The sequence below is a fragment of the Peromyscus californicus genome, unplaced genomic scaffold, assembly GCF_007827085.1.
Source record: "Peromyscus californicus insignis strain IS unplaced genomic scaffold, ASM782708v3 Scaffold_5__1_contigs__length_169319896, whole genome shotgun sequence".
Classification (NCBI taxonomy): domain Eukaryota; kingdom Metazoa; phylum Chordata; class Mammalia; order Rodentia; family Cricetidae; genus Peromyscus; species Peromyscus californicus.
The window spans coordinates 167,933,605-167,950,817 of record NW_026294573.1 but is presented as its reverse complement, the minus strand read 5'-3'; the positions used below and the strand labels follow the sequence as shown (position 1 = coordinate 167,950,817).

Genomic DNA, 17,213 nt, shown 5'->3' with positions numbered 1-17,213 from the left:
CAATGTATATATAAATGTCCCATCAAAATCCCAAATGACTCAAATTTCTATAGTACCCACGAAGAATGAACTAGGTCAAAGAGTAAAACCAGACAGTACCTCTAAAATCTTAAGCTTTATAACTTTAGGATCTGGGAAGCTGTATTAATTCCTAATTAACATACCACAGGTATTGGTTTAAAAACAGAAATGTTGCTGGATTTTCAGGAGCCCTTCTTGCTGGTCTCTAGAATTTAAAATATGATTTCACTAAAAAATATAATTTAATTCTTTTCAGTTCATACTATAAGTAGTCGTGAAATAATTTCACTTACTCACCTTCATTATATGATTTCCTTTCCCTCAAATTTTGTTTCTTCTAAATCTTATCATTCAATATCATTGTTCAACATTTCAATGTGCACAGACATGATCAGTTTCAGGAAACAACTAACAAAATCTTCAAGACCGTAATAATGAAAATGGAATGTACAAACACTTCAGAATCATTTATTTGAAGTATCCAGGAATTTAATTGCCCATTTGCTGGATGGTGTTATGGTATGACTATGAGATGTTCCCTACAGGCTCATGTCTTGAATTCTTGGTCCACGGATGGTGGTATGATTGTGAGAAGTTATGAGGTGAGACCTACCTGGAGGAACTAGCTCACTGGGAGAGGTTTCTTAGTGGATGTCTTTCTTCCTCTGCTTCCTATCAGCCATGAAGTAAAGAAGTGCCTCTGTGATACAGGCTAATGCCATGGTGGTGTTCTACCCAAGCATACTGGGTCACCTAACCATGCACCAAACCCACCAATGCCATGAGCCAAATGAATCTCTCCTTCCTTAAAATATCATGTGATATTTTCCCACAGAGGCAATAAAGGTAATTCATATAGATGAATAGAGCAGTGCTGTCCAACCTGTCAGATACTAAGGACTTTAAATGTAGCTGGTTTGAGTTGAGATGAGCTACAAGTATAAAACACATGCCAATTTGTTTTGAGAACTTGCTGAAAAAAATAAGAATGTAAAATACTCCTTTACAAGTCTTTAGGTAGGTGGCACACAAAACAATGATATTTTGAATATATTGTGATAAGATATGTCATTAAGCCTGGCTTTGGTGGCACACGCTTTTAATCCCAGCACTTGGGAGGCTGAGACAGGTGGATCTCTATGAGTTCCAGGCCATTCTGGTCTACAGATCGGGTTTCAGGACAATCAAAGCAACACAGTGAAACCATGTGTTGAAAAACTTAACAAGATATGTCATTAAAATTTATTTGTTGATACTTTAAAAATTTAACACGGACACAGTTTTGTTAGTGTCCATTGGACATGGCTGCTTTAGAGAAACTAAAATTTCTCATTATTTTTCTGAAAACAGTTAAAGTACAACATTACACATTGAGATCCAGTATAGCTAATTTAAATACTCTGCCCAGAGAACCTACTCAAAGCTCCTCCAGGACAACCTGGAAAGGCATCTCTGGGATGGAAATGGCCACCTCTTTGTCTACTGACTCCATCCTCCATCCCTCTTCTGCAGTAACAGCCATAAAGTATCGGTATGTGAGGGAGTTGCTGAACCGCCAAGTGCTGTAAAGAGAATGACATACATCAACATGTACGGCAGAACCGGACTCTTTAGTGCCTTCCCACATTTTTCTATGGTAAAACCAACTGCCCCTTTCAAACAATGTGTCATTCCCAGAGGCATTGTTACCCAAGGGGTTAGGCTTTCCCAGTATTACCTCAGAGGTGCATGAATTCAATGGATTATGTATTGAACCATCAGGCACAAATGTGAACATGATCTGCAGACTTCTGTCTTCCTGAGATATTTCTGTGAATGCTGTCTGATATTTGAGCATTCTAGAATACAAAATATTAATATAGAAATGAGTCCTCTTTTTTATACAAGAAGACTACAAACTCATAGAAATATGTTTTCCAAAGGATCTTTGTGAAATGCATGCATTTTATCTCTTATCAGTTTCTAATTTAAGTTTTTAAAATTTCATCTGAGTTCCATCCTAAGAGGATGGTAATGACCTCTCATGCACGCCAAGGAGCTCCTGCCATCTGCTGGTACATGTGGAGTTCATACAGTCAAAAGCCCCACAGCATCATCTTGGCCAGTCCACTTCCCACCTTCTAGACTTTTCCATTAGAAAATCCAGAAAGACATTTAGAATAGGCTTTATCTATTTGGCATGGTCGCCAGACACTGTCACCAGGCGTTGCCACCAGGCTCAATGTTTTGTTTTATTTGCTTCCTAGGAAGCTTGTTTGATGCTTTGCCTTTTATTTCATTTTTAATTATTTATATGTGTATTTATCTATGCGTTTTGTGTGTGGTGTGGCTATACGTATTATTGTGAATGTGTGGCTGTGGAAGTCAGATCTCAACATTCACTGAGTATCTTTCTTGCTTGTTCTTGATTTTGTTCTTTGAGACAGAGTATGGCCCTCACTGAACCTGTAGCTCCTCATGCATCTGAACTGGTTGTCAATTGAGTTCTGGAGATCCATCCATCTCAGCTCTCTTTCCCCCAGCATTCAGCTTTTCCGAGCACGCCAGAGATCCAACCATGGGTCCTTAGGCTTGAACCGCAGTCCTTCGACCCACTGAACCATCTCCCCAGCCCTATATAGTTCTTCTGTACCATAAAATTACTTAACTCCTCTGTTTCCGTTCCCTCATTTTCTTTCACAGGATTTTCAAAACTAGAAATAAACAATTTAGCATTAACAGCCCAGATTCAATGCAATTAAAACCACACTTAAAAATTAATTTTGAAGCTAAATATGTCTTTTGGTGTGAACCTGAAGTGACCCAGCTTGATCTCCAGATGATGGTGGTGTCGAAGGAAGTAGAACTTGGAGGAGGTGGGCTCTTGCTAGAAGAAATGGCTTGCCAGAGTCAGGCTTTGTGGGTTCCAGCCCATGCCCATTCAGCTCAGTCTCTGTCCTTTTCCGGACTGCAGAGAAAATGTAACCAGCATCCATAGTGCTGCAAGCTACCGTGAACTCTGTTAGGCCTTCCCCACCATGGCACACCTTTCAAAGTCTGACTGAAAGAAGGCTTCCTTTCTTTAAGTTGTTTCTGTCGACTATTCAGTCACAGCAAATTACAAGGCAAGTAACCAATGCAGAGTCTCACGAAATATGTGCCGTTCAGTGTGATTTAATCTGCATTATCTGACCCCAAGTTAACTTACACTAGTGTGTGACAGTTTGCTTTTTTAAATGTATATAGGTTAATTGTAGCTATATCATAAGACTATATAAAAACCTATAAAGAGAACCTTACTGTTTAAGTAGTTTTATTTTTTATTGTATATTTTATAAGTTCTTACCATGTCCTGGGCTCTGTGTGAAGTTTTGGGGATAAACTGATAACTTAGTATCATCTGATCCTTATGCAAGAAAATAGACATGTTCAGGATTTTCCTAGGATTTTGTTTTGTTCTTTAATCCCAGCACTCGGGAGGCAGAGGAAGGCGGATCTCTGTGAGTTCGAGGCCAGCCTGGGCTACCAAATGAGTTCCAGAAAAGGCACAAAGCTACACAGAGAAACCCTGTCTCGAAAAAAAAATACCTGTGTAGTCTGACCATTTTATACATATTTTTTTATTGATTCATACATTATTTCAGAAGGAGAAAAGCCCTATCCCTCCACTACTGGCTTACTGAATAATGGTGACAGTTTTGCTTTTTATCCCAAAGATAGGAGACCAAATGCAGCATTTTTTTTATCAATAGTAGGAGATAGTCCAGTGTGTTGTTATCATAACATCCTATCATAGATCAGCTGAAATTCAAAATGAGCAACCCCAAGCTGAAATCCAAAATGTTTTGAAATCTGAAACCTGTGTATGCTTGCGTGTGTGTGTGTGTGTGTATGTGTGTGTGTGTGTGTGTGTGTGTGTGAGTGTGTGTGTGTGTGTGTGTGTGTGTGTGTGACTGAGGACTGAAATCAAAGCCTTGCTCATACTAAGAAGAGGTACTTTACAGCTGAGCTATTTCCTCAATCTTGGGTTTTTATTTAATTAAAAAAAATTTTTTTTGAGGCAATGCCTCACTAAGTTGCGACTGGCCTTGAACTCAGTCTGAAGTTCAGGCAGCTCTTGTAATTTCAGTCCTTCTGCCTCAATATCCTGAACAGAGGAGACTACAGATCTATGCCATCAGGTGCTGTTTAAAACCTCAAACTTTCTGAACACTGTCCAAAAGTGGAGAGTCCCACATCATGACACTTGGTTTCATGTACAAAATGATTTCGAAACCTAGTATAAAGTTGCTTTCAATCTTTATGTGTAAGATGTACAAATCATTAAAGAATCTAACATTTATGTTTGTTTTCTATCTCTAAGATATTCATAAGGTATATTTGAAAATTAAAAACCACTCCAAAGTCTGAAATGCTCTGCCCCTAAGCAGTTTTTGATGAGAGCATTTCGACTTGTACTGCAATATTAGTATCCTGAACTATGAGAAAGTCTAGGGTAACCAGTATCTTTATTGGATGGTTAAGCATCTTCCTGCCTGGACACAGTGAAATGGAGTTAAAGTCACTTTCTCTATGTCAGGCCCCCAGAACGGTTAATTTATTAATCTGAACACTTGAGGCAAATGGACACATACACACATGGTGTGGGGGAGAAGGTGGTACTCAGTGAGGAATGTGAGTCTCAATGAAGAGGAAAGTGAGTAATCCAGGGATTAAATCCTACTGTGCAGCTTCTCTGAAAGTTGATCTATGGAGAAGTCATGGGCACTAGTTAGGAATCCATGAGTAGAACCCTGTAGAAGAACAGCAACCAAAAGTGGATTTTGAATTTGAGGTTGGTTTATCTTGGGCTCCCATCTGCTGACTGGATCACTGTAACTTGGTCATCTGGGAGTGCAAACTTGTACAGCCACTCTGGAAATCAGTATGGAAATCAATCTTTCTTAAAACCCAGCTATACCACTCTTGGTCATAATACCCAAGGAGTGCTCAATCATACCACAGGGACACATGCTCAACTATGTTCATATCAGCATTATTTGTAATAACCAGAACCTGGAAACAACCTAGATGCCCCTCAACTGAAGAACAGATTAAGAAAATGTGACACATGTACACAATGGAGTACTACTCAGCAAAGAAAAACAATGACATCATGAAATTTGCAGGCAAATGGATGGAACTAGAAAATATCATCCTGAATGAGGTAACCCAGACTCAGAAGGACAAACATGGTATACACCCACTAATAAGTGGATACTAGATGTAAAGCAAAGGATAACCAGACAACAACCCACAACTCCAGAGAAGCTAGCTGACAAGGAAGACTGAAAGAGGGATGCATGGATAGCCCTTGGAAGGGGAAATAGATGAGATCTCCATGAGTAAACTGGGGATGAGGGATGGGCAATAGAGGGTAGGGGCTAGGGGATGAGAACATAAGGGAATGGGATGGTCGAGCTGGAACAGGGATGGAGTGGGAAAGCAATGAAAGAGATACCACCATAGAGGGAGATACCATGGGGATAGAGAAAAACCCAGTGTTAGGGAAGTTGTCAGGAATCCCCAAGGATGACCCCAGCTTGGACTACTAGAAATAGTGGAGAGGGTGCCTGAACTAAACTGGCTTACCCCAGTGATCAGGTCAGTGAATACCCTAATTGTCATCACAGAGCTTTTCTCCAGTGACTGATGGAAGCAGATGTAGAGATCCGCAGTCAAACACCAGGCAGAGCTCCAGGAGTCCAGTCAAGGAGAGAGAAGAGGGATTCTATGAGCAAGTGCATCAGGATCATGATGGGGAAACATGCAGAGACAACCAAATCAAACTAGTGTGAAGTCATGAAAGTTGGATCAATGGCTATGGAGCCTGCATGGGACTGGACTAGGCCCTCTGCATGGAGAGAAAATTGTGTAGCTTGATCTGCTTGGAGGGCCCCCTGGCGGTAGGATCAGAATCCATCCCTAGTGCATGAGCAGGCTTTTTGGAGTCCACTACCTATGATGGGACACCCAGTGCAGCCCTGAGGCAGGAGGAGGGGTTTGGACTTACCTCTATTGGATGTGCCTCCCCATGGGAGGCCTTGCCTTCTTGTAGTGGGAACTGAGGGGTAAGCTGGAAGGGGGAGGCTGGGGGGGCAGGAGGAGGGAATAAGGGGATCTTAAATTATATTAAATTAAAAATAAATAAAGAGGAGCCCCATAGTGAGGCTCTGAGAGTCCAAGGACAATAGTTTGGGTTTGTGACCTGTTCAGTCCCCACCTATACTCCTCATGTGAGCGTATAAGAGACACCACCTCCCTAAACTTGAATTTCCCCATCTATAAGACAGGAGCAGGCTCAGCACTCTGATTTTTTTAAAAAAAAAACAAAATCTGATAAATGGAAGGCACCAGAAGGTTTGAAGTGTTATTTTCAGTGTGTCTTCATTGACTGGGTTGTTAGTAATAAAGCCATTTCATTGGGGCATTTCTGGTGTGAGGACTTGTATTCCAGTCAGTCTGAGTCAATCGATGTTGAGGTTAACTTTCTCTGAAGGTATTGATCTGATGAAACAGTTATCCCCAAAGCACTAGGAAAGAAATGTCTTCTCCCAGCTTAAATCACAGAGCTGCCCATCACAAATTAGAAGCACTTCTGATCGTTTGCCCTTTGAAAGTTGGCACAAGGGTTGCAGACATCAAAGTTTAGCTTTGAGGAGAAGGAGGGCTGGGTGAGAGAAGGGAAGTCTCCCCTAAGTCTGAAGAAACAGACACCAAGAACTGAAGGGCCATTGGCTGAAACCAAAGGCAGAGGCGAAAGAGACAGGGAAGTTATGGCTATGACCTGCTGTTGATTCGTGTTAATAGACGATTCTGGAACCCAAGCTATTCAGTCACATTTCAGGAAAGCACAAAGAACTGAAAAAGACTATGCAATAGAAGGAGAGGGAATGGGTTGCTAGGAGAAAGATAGTGGAGATAACCTCCTGAATTAGTTGAAGGTAACTGGCTCATGGTACACAAGAGATCGTAGTTAGATTGAAAAACTAATCCATTCACACATCTCAGAACATAGAGTATACATTTCTTTATTGGTTTAGAAAGAAAAGGAAAAGGTTCCTGATGATGTAAAATGAATCCACCGGTGTGGCTTCTTCTGAGGACACATAGAGAAATATAAAAACATCACCTCCAGTTCTCATGTCTGAAGAAAGGTATTTGGATCCTTTATCTGCGGGACACATCAAAATCTGTTTTTTATAATACTGTATTAGTCTGGCTTTTCTAAAGGAACAGAACTGATAGAGTATTCATTCAAATATATATGTATTTGTATTTGAATATATATTCACATATATGGAATTTTTAGAATGGCTTAAAATCTGTGGGTCCAGCTAGTTCACCAATGGCTGTCTACAGAAGGTCCAAAACTGCGGTAGCTATATAGTCCACAAGGCTTAATGTCTCAGCTGCTCTTCGGTATATTCCAGAATACCAAAGAAGTGGGTTCTAATGCAGTGAAGGAATGGGGAGTGAACAGGCAAAGAAAGCAAGCTCCCTTCGTCTATGTCCTGCATATGGACTGCCACCAGAAGGCAAGGCCCAGATTAAAGGTGCATATTCCCACCTCAGTAGGCTCTGGAAATCTGAGAGAAAGACCTTTAAAGAGAGGGTTTTAGTTTGCAACATGGCTTCATCATTTTATCCTTTGGAAGCATTTTCATCAACAAAATTCAATGTTATATTTTGTTGTTGTTGTTGTTTGCTTGTGATCTCTCATCAAACTTCATGAACCTAGGGTACCTTTTAGCATGTCATTCTTGCCGGAGGTGTTTCTTTTAACCACATTCTACCTTCAGAACTTTGCAGTGGTCTGTCTGTCCCTGTGATCCTACAAAACATGGAAACATTTCAAAAATAATCCACCTAAACCATTAAATACAAAGCTGCCCAAAGTCACCAGGATAAAGCTATTCCAAAATTGGCAATTCAACTTCTAGAAGATTATTGCCTAAAAAAGAAAACCTGAAGTTCCGTTTGTGCCATCAGAAGATTGTAGTCACGTTAACAGATGTGGTATGTTAGTGTCTGGTGCCTCTCCAGAGAGCTCTGGGCAAGGGCTTTGGTTGAATCTCTGCACAACTTACATAACTTTGCATTTAACCCCAGAATGTCCAACCACAAGGACCATAGCTCACCTGGTCAAGTGCCCAGCAAGTCTGAGATGCTAGTCATGTAGGGAACCTGGAGTGTCTACCTTATTCCTCAGACAGCAAAACCAAGGCCACATTCTATGGAATAGACTGAAGTGTTTTTGAAACTCATATGTAAATAGTCCTATTCAGAACACATGTAGAGCTTATATGTGTTCTGTTCACTGTGCAGTGAAATGGCTGACACTGTGGTACACATGAGATTCTCATGCAGCTGGTTCTAACCTTATTGTTCACAATATGTGTTGATTCTGTCTGTGTTTAGAAATCAGATTGAGTAATTTGATATTTATTTCATTTTATTTTCTTTAGAGTATCATTTCAGGGCTGGAGAGATGGCTCAGTGGTTAAAAGCATGAACTTTTACAGAGGACCCAAGTTCGATTCCCAACACCCACATCCGTCAGCTCATAACAGCCTGTAACTCTAGATCCAGGGGATCCAATACCCTCTCCTGGCCTCCATGGACACCTGCACTCATAGGCACATACTACAGAAAGACACACACAAGTACATATAATTAAAAATTTAAAAAAGTAAGTATCATTGTCTCTGTTGAATGAGTGAAGGACTTTAGAGAACCCAAACTGCATACCAAAGCTCCAATAACAATGACACATTAGGGTCAAAATCTTAAATAAAGTCCTCTGATGGCTTCTACGTCCCTACATGCTGCTGTTCGGTGACATGACACTGGGACCTCTCATTTGTCCCTCATAATAACCCCATAGAAGACTTTTAGAATAGTCAGCATATGCAATCAACATGTTCAAACAACTAGTTTTGGGAAAAGCTGAGCTATAGGCACCTATTTTCTGGTGAAATAATCATTCTTTACACAATTGGGACAAATGAAGACACCAAAATGGTTTGTTCTGATAGGTGAGCATTATGTGCACTGCATGTATCACACACACACACACACACACACACACACACACACACACACACACACATGCATACATATCTGTGGTTCGTGTGTGTGTGTGTGTGTGTGTGTGTGTGTGTGTGTGTGTGTGTGTGTTATTTCAATGTGGGAATCAAAGTCAAGGACTGCTCATGCTAGGCAAACATTCTACCACTGAGCTACATACCCAGCCCTGTATGTGTAAGTATTAGTTACTTTTCTGTTGCTGTGATAAAAGCAATGTAAAGAAGAAAGACGTTATTTTAACTTAGGGCTCCAGAGAATGAAGTCTTCATGGCAGGGAAGGCTTGACATTGCAGAAAGCTTGACAACAGGACCTGGAAGCTGACTGATGACTTATCACCCACACAGAGGACGGAGAGAGAGCTCATTGAGGTGAAGCTATAAACCATCAAAGCCCATCCCCACTGCCGAACTTCCCTCTTCAAGGCTCTACCTCCTGAAAGTTTCATCATCTCCCCAAACAGCACCACCAATGGGGGAGCAAGAGTTCAAATACCTGAGTCTATGGGGACATTTCTCATTCAACCATCAAAGCTACGATGTATACTTTAGTAATAATAAGTTTCTCTCACACTCCCTTAGAAGTTTTTATTTATGGAGAGGAGAATTCAGACACATGAAGACCCAAAGCACTTCTCTAATAAAGTATGTCATTAAGGAGGAGGGCAGAAGAGATTCTGTGTAATGGTTCTCAGAAATACTAAAAACATTTTCTGGGGCTTTCAATTCTGATATACTTTATGACTAATTATGTTTTGTACCATAGATAACCTTGTTTATAAACTAGAAGCTGCAGAAAAGAAAATTCTAAAAAATATTCAGAAAAGAAGAACATAATCATTTCTACTCTACACGTTTTAAAAACTCAAAGCCATTCCAACACTTAATTTTCTTACATTGGAGAACAATCTGAGCACAATGTGAATTTTTTATTTTCTTGTACATTACTTTTTATCCATAAGAAATACTAGGTGAATACAGAAAACTGCACTGAGCTAAATAATGTGTGTAGTAATGCAAAGATTGTGTACATACACACATCTCTAACCTCTGCCATCTTCACTTACCATATGTAGCAACCATGTGTTTTCAACCACACAGCTCCATATTTTCTGCCACAACTTCCATTCTGATTCCAGATTCCCCTCATTCCACCACCTCACATTCAATCCCAGGTTGCTTACACACCTACTTCCACAAGAAAACTCCATGTCTTTTTCATCAAACTATTACAGTATTTTTTTAACATGCAAAACTATACTGTTATTTTATTCACTTTTAAAAATGTTTCACCTTGAAATTTGTTGCACTCATTTTTCTCAAGTCCTGTGGTGTGTGTGTGTGTGTGTGTGTGTGTGTGTGTGTGTGTGTGTGTGTGTGTGAGAGAGAGAGAGAGAGAGAGAGAGAGAGAGAGAGAGAGAGAGAGAGAGAGATTTCTGCATTCTACAGAGGTTGTTAATGTAAGACATTATTCAGAACTGCTTTCCTTCATTGTATAGACCATGGTCCTGTTAGGCTGCAGGCAAATGCCCAGCCTTGCACTTAAAGTAAAGTCTACTATTTATATAAAGCACTTCTTGTCACAGATTTGGAGGAGATTTCTCCAAAGTGATAACTAGGCATCACTTCTTAGTGAGGTTTTCAGAAGATAGCCCCAAAGACCAGTGCTCATTTGATTGTCTAAGTTGGCATCTCTTAAACCTTGTGGTAATAACAGGAGTTCTCTTCAGTAGTCTCAGAAAGCAGCTTGCAGATTTTTCACCCCTTCTTTTACACTGAGATGTAATGAGTGGCAGGCTTTCATGGGTTTATCTTAGGGCCAACCATTGAGAACATACCCGTCAGTCTTGCTCTGTGTACACACTGCCTTTGACTAACATCCACATGAGATGCCCCATTTGAAATAAGGTGTCAGCTTGGACACCATATTGGCTTCCTTCTAACTTTTGCAAAATTTACCATATTTCCTTGTCTTTACTTCAATGGCTCAAGAATAGATTTGTGTTTTCTGAGTTACATGGAATCTCACACCTTATTATATAAATAATTTATACTTTGAGCAATAAATAGATTATGATGCTACTGATGAAAGTCAAACCAATGGTCAAGCAGTGACTGAAAGGTAGTAAGCAACACCAGGCAGGAAGCAAAGACATTTCAAAACATCCTTATCACACAAGAGTTCTGAAGCAGAATGAAGTAAATGTTTGTGGGTATGGGTAGGATCAACCCATGACTTCTGAAAAACACACTTCAACTCAATTGCTAAAGAAGTGCTGAAGAGGACTCGGGTATGGAGAGTGGGAAGAGTCATGTTCACTGGAAGAATAGACTCATTGTAGATACAGAAAACTGCATCTAGTTGAATGGAGTTCTAGAGAAATGCATGCATCGCACACATGTACACACCTCAGATACACAATTCACCCACATACAGACATGCACTGATGTCTCCAGAAGTTAGTTCTCACACTATGTAAGTCCATCAGTCTTTAGTAAGCTCCCCTCTTAGGCATTCCTATGGCTTCTAGAAACTCCAAGCTTATATTTTGTCTTCTCAATAATTCCAACAGAGAACAGTTTTCTTCTCCAAATTTCTAAAATAATAACATCAGTGATACAACCCTGGACTTTATTGGTCTGATGGCATCTCCTAAGTATCATCATGGCTACTGTAGCAAAGGAAATGAGGGACTCTGATTGTCCAGTAGTCCTAACTGATCAGTCACACTAAGATTGGATCCCAGGAAGAAATTTATTACTTGTGAACTTCATGAATTTAGAGTATAAAATAACCAATGTCTTGAAACCCTAAAGTCACTTGCCATATCTAGATGCATTGTTTCCCTCTTCCTATAGCTAGCTGGCCAACCAAGGATGATTAGCAAGTAGTTGTTGCATAAATCATTATCATTATTTGTATGCTGGTGAGAAATTCATCTATATATCTCTTTCCTTCTAAAATAAGTTAGTGTTCATAGCTTGAAATCACAAGCTGTGATGGAGATATTTGCACTACCATAGAAATAGGTGCACATGACAAGGCACAGCTTCCCCACCACAAAGATCTAGTTGTGATCCATTTCCCAAAATAGTTATAGGGATTTAATCTTCAAATATTTTCCCCCTTGTCGAGAGTATTTAATCAAACTCTCAATAAAGGTAGAGGTGTGACAGAACAGGAATCCAATTAAAATAATGAATTTTTTTCTTCCCTTAGAGGTCTTCAATTTTATACATTTAGTGTAATTTTCATTTGATGTACATGTTTAATTCACATTGGCCAACCAGTCAGGCTCTATTAGATAACACACATGAGTTTCTAGCTATGAATTTGACTGATTTTTTTTTAGTATGACAAATGGAGAGGCTGGATATCACAGATGTACTTCTTCCCTTTCCCTGTAACAGCAGTGCTTCTCCTCTACCCACATTTCCCAACACTTATATTTATGAGCTTTGCCTTTGGGGCCAGCATGCAATTATTTGGGTAAAGGGGAGAAAACAGATATACAGAAATACCTCTTTCTAAACCTAACTCGAAAAGGAATAAAGGTATATTTTTTTAACTATGGGAATCTAGTATCCCACAGCTCTGGAGACCAGAAGTCCCAGATCGCAGTGTCCAAGGCTGCTTCCCTCTGAAGCTGTAAGGAGAGTCTCTTCGGCTCTCCCATCTGCTACAGCTTCTCTGGCATCCTGGGAATCCCTGGACTTCTGCTCATGACTCTGCTCTTACCTTTATCTTCCTTCATGCAGTGTTTTTTTCCATTCCTGCTGCTGTCTAAATGTCCCCTAACTAAGACATCTGCCACTGAGCTAGGGCTTGCCCTCTGCACTGCCTTTAACTTGACTTAGCCATGAAGAACCTGTTTCTAAACACATTGCATTCTGAAGTAGCAGGTTGGGACTCAAACATATTTTCTTGAGGGTAGACAGAATTCAACTCATAATATCACCGTAATTAAATTATCATATGTTAATATCAATCTATAAATGTTCCTCATCAAGCTGGAGGTCTGGCAAGTCAAGTTTCCTTCCTTGCGAAGAAGACACTCCTAGTGATTTCCAGAGAGTGCCCAGAATGCCCTTCCCCGACTCCCTTCTTCTGCCTTTCATGTGGACCTCCATTGTGCAAGTAGAGCTTTGCCTATTTAGGGACCAGCCAGCTCAGCTTGCTGCCTTTCTTCCCCTTGTTTTCTTCTTGTAGTGTCTGCAAAACCTAGAGTGCTTTTTACATTTTTAAAACGTTGGAAACAAATCAAAAGAAGACTATTTCATGACACATGAAATGATATAAAATTCAAATTTCAGCACCAATAAACAGAGTTTTATTGGCAACCAACCGCACTTCCTCATTTGCATATTCCCCATGCCAGCTTTTACACTGCATGGGAAGAGCTAAGGAGTTATGAAAGAGACCCGCTAGTCTGCAAAGCCTAAAACACAGACTCTGCCCATTTATAGGTGTAGCTGGCTGACCTCAGCTTTAGGACACTAATTTTGTAAACTCGACCCCATTCACCACCAATTTCTGAGGCTTCCGAGTAGCAGCCACCAAGACAGCTAAGCAAGATGCTGCCAGTCTTACTGCTATGAAGAGATGTCTTCATTCATAAATATTAACGTCCTCATGGTTTGGACTAATCTGTTACTATGAGAAGAACCACACAGCTAATTAGTAGGCATTTAATTAGGAAGCTTCATCAGAGCTGTTGATAGGCATGCTTAATATTCCACTCACAAAATTAACTGCTGAGATCAAAGGTGCAAGCATTAATCACCTCCAGCCTCCTCCCAGTATGGCAGTGTTTTATGTCTGTGTGATAAACACTGCCTCCATATGTGGCTTTCATCATGGAGTAAATTTAGTGGGTTTATATTTGATCCTTTCTCGTATTAGTTTTCTATTGTTGCCAAAACAGATCTCCACAAATGTAGCCTCTTGCACCACCCAACATCCACCCTCTCAGTCTTCTGCAGGTTAGAAGACAGTGGACATAGCTGACTTCTCTGCTCTGGGTCTCAGCGACCTGGAATCAAGACGTTGGCAGGACTCCATCCCTTTCTGGAAGCTGTGGGGGAGAACTGATTTCCATAGACCTTTATATTCCAGAAGAACTCAGTTCACCGTGGCTGTAGGGCTGAGGGGCACTGTCCCCAGGATGGCCTTCAAAGGTACCTCTCTTAAGATGGCCAGAATTTCTTCTCTCACGATCTTCTTCCTTCTTCACATCACCATGTCAGTCCTTCAGTTCTTTTTCTTTGACTTTAAGAAAGTATTTATTTTAATATCAATTAAAATATAACTATAACTTTTCTGTTCTCCATTTCCTCCCTCAAATCCTCCCCATCTCTGCCTCCACCAAGTACTTTTCAGGTTAATGGCCTCTTTTCAATTACTTTTTTCTCTTTCTATATTTTTCACTTGTTTTCATTTTTTATTCTACTCTCATATATTACATCCTGACTGCAGTTTCCTCTCCTTCCTCTTCCCCTCTCCCCCAGATTCACCTCCCTCCATCTCCCCTCAAAACAGAGCAGGCCTCCAAGGGACATCAACCGAACACGGCATAATGAATATGCCACTATAAGATCAGGCACATACCATCACATCAAGGCTGGGTGAGACAACCCAGTAGGAGGAAAGGGGTCCCATAAGAAGGCAAAAGGGTCAGTGACCACCCCTGCTCCCACTCTTAAGAATCCCACAAGAACACCAAGCTACTCAGCCATAACATATTTTTCATTTATCAAGACGGGATTTCTCTGCATAGACTGGCTGTCCTGGAACTTGCTCTGTATACTAGGCTGGCCTTAAACTGGCAGAGACCCACTTTCCTCTGCCTCCCAAGTGCTGGGATTAGAGGCATGTGTCACCACAGCCCACCTCTCTTTTTAATTTTTGTTGTAACATATAAATATATATGTGTGGATAAATATATAATCTGTGGTCCATTGAGTGTTGCTTGTATATTTGCATGTATGTATATCTAGGGCCAACCATTTGAGATTAGATAACCATTTGGGGAGCTCATCCCTACGGAAGACATTCTCCCTTTCTCATAAGTTAGATGTTATAGTTCTTTGTCTTGGAAGGGCCTCTGTGAGATTTGCCCCATCCACACTGGCATGTCATCTGGTATTGCCATCACTGTGTCTTGTTCAGGCAGTAATAGTGAGGAGATCTCAGGGGTACAGTCTTCATGTCATATCTAGGAGACACAATTTCACAGCAGCCTTCCTGGGACTCTAGTTCTAAACCTTTCTGCCTGCTCTTCTGCAGTGTTCCCCGAGTCTTGAGTGTAGGGCTTGTATTGAAGACATATCGGTTTGGGTTGGGTACCCAACAGTCATTTTTTTCATCCCATTTTTTTTTTATCAGTTGTGGTTTTCTGTAATGGTATTCATTCTTTCAATGGAAAGAGAAGCTTCTTTGAAGAAAGAGCTATATGTATGTGTGGATATAAGGATAAGTGTTTAGAATGGAGTTAGGAATTATACTGGTTTAGGAAAGTGGCGATAATAGGCTCTTCTCTAAGTCCATGACCATACTAGCCATAAGCAGTTGGCTGGGTTTAAAGTACCAGGATTGATTTCCCTCCTGTTGAATGGACCTTGCTGGTTACCCACTAAGATATAATTCCCAATTTTGCACCTTCAGATGTATTTTGCCCTACTGGCTATTTTTGTGATTCATAGACATCACAGATAGGTAGGACTATTTATTACATTCCTCTCTTGGCAGCTCTTATATTACCTTCTGGTATTATGAAAGCTAGTCCTCAGGGAGGAGGCTTTTCATTCAGATCCAGCTCTGAATCCTGTGTCCAAAGTGCATGGTGTCTTCAGCAACAGGGACTTGCCTTCAGCCTCTAGGAGGCAACCAGAGGCAGCAGAAATAGCCTATGTTGTTTGGAGATCTCTGGGAGTACCCTGACCCACAACTTAAAAGGAATTTCTCATACCTGGCTCTTGGCAGGAGTGTTATCATTGTGAATATATAATGTGTATCTATATGTAATTTAAAGTAAATATAAAATAATATGATTCCCCCATGTCATTTTCAAGCATTCTTAGTGCTGTTTATCTCTCCTTGCTCCCTTTCTTGTGTTGGTCTCTCTCCTTCTCCTCATTTTCTCATTTTCTCCTTCATATCACATATATCCTGTCATTTCCCTTCTCTAGATCTCTTTGGTGGGTTGAAAGAAAATGGCCCCCAAAGGAAGTGGCACTCTTAAGAGGTGTGGCCTTGTTGGAGGAAGTGTGTCACTGCAGGGACAGGTTTTTAGGTCTCTTTTGCTTAAGGTTGACTGAGCAAAAGCATGACTATTTCCCTTAGTGTGGCTGTCAGTTGACTCTCTGTTGTCTGCAAAATGTAGCCCTCAGCTACTCCAGCACCATATCTGCAGGCTTTCCTTCAAGATGATTATCTACTGAACCTCTGAAATTGTAAACAAGCCACCCCAATTAAATTTTTTTTTTTATACAAGTTGTTATGTTCATGTTGTTCCCTCACAACAATAGAAAACCCTAACAAAGACAGAAGTTACCACCAGGGACTGGGGGACTGCTGTAATAAGGCCTAACGATGTTTTCAATTGGAGGAATTTGGACTTTGATACTTGGTGTTTGGAAAGCAGTGGAATGCTTTAAGTACTGTTTAATGGGCCATACTGGTAGGAGCATGAAAGACAATGGTGCTGAGTGTGATTTGATGAACTGTGGGGATCAAGAGGCTTCAGAGGAGAAGGGAGTTAGTGTGTGGTCTAGAGACTGGTCTTGGGATATTTTGGTGAAAACAATGGCTGTCTTTTGTCTTTGTCCAAAAAGTCTGCCTGAGGCTAAAGCGAAGAGTTTTGGGGTAATTCCATTGGCAGAAGAAATCTCAAAACAGCCTAGTATAGACTCTGTCATGTGTTTTTTAGTGGTAACTCTAATGAAGATATATAATGAAAAGGAGCAAGTTGAGCAGGGAAAATTACAAAATGAAAATTTTAAGGAGAAAAAGAGCACCAGGAGTTAGAATAGTGATAAATTCTGTATTCAGGGAGATAAACAGATTAAGACATGGAATAAAGGGAGTG

At 40.5% G+C, this 17,213-nt stretch overlaps 1 protein-coding gene across 1 annotated transcript in view; it reads left to right on the top strand.

Annotated features, from left to right (window-relative positions):
- Kcnb2 (potassium voltage-gated channel subfamily B member 2) overlaps positions 1 to 17,213 on the top strand; it is a 418,799-nt gene that overhangs the window by 79,907 nt on the left and 321,679 nt on the right. The window lies entirely within an intron of this gene.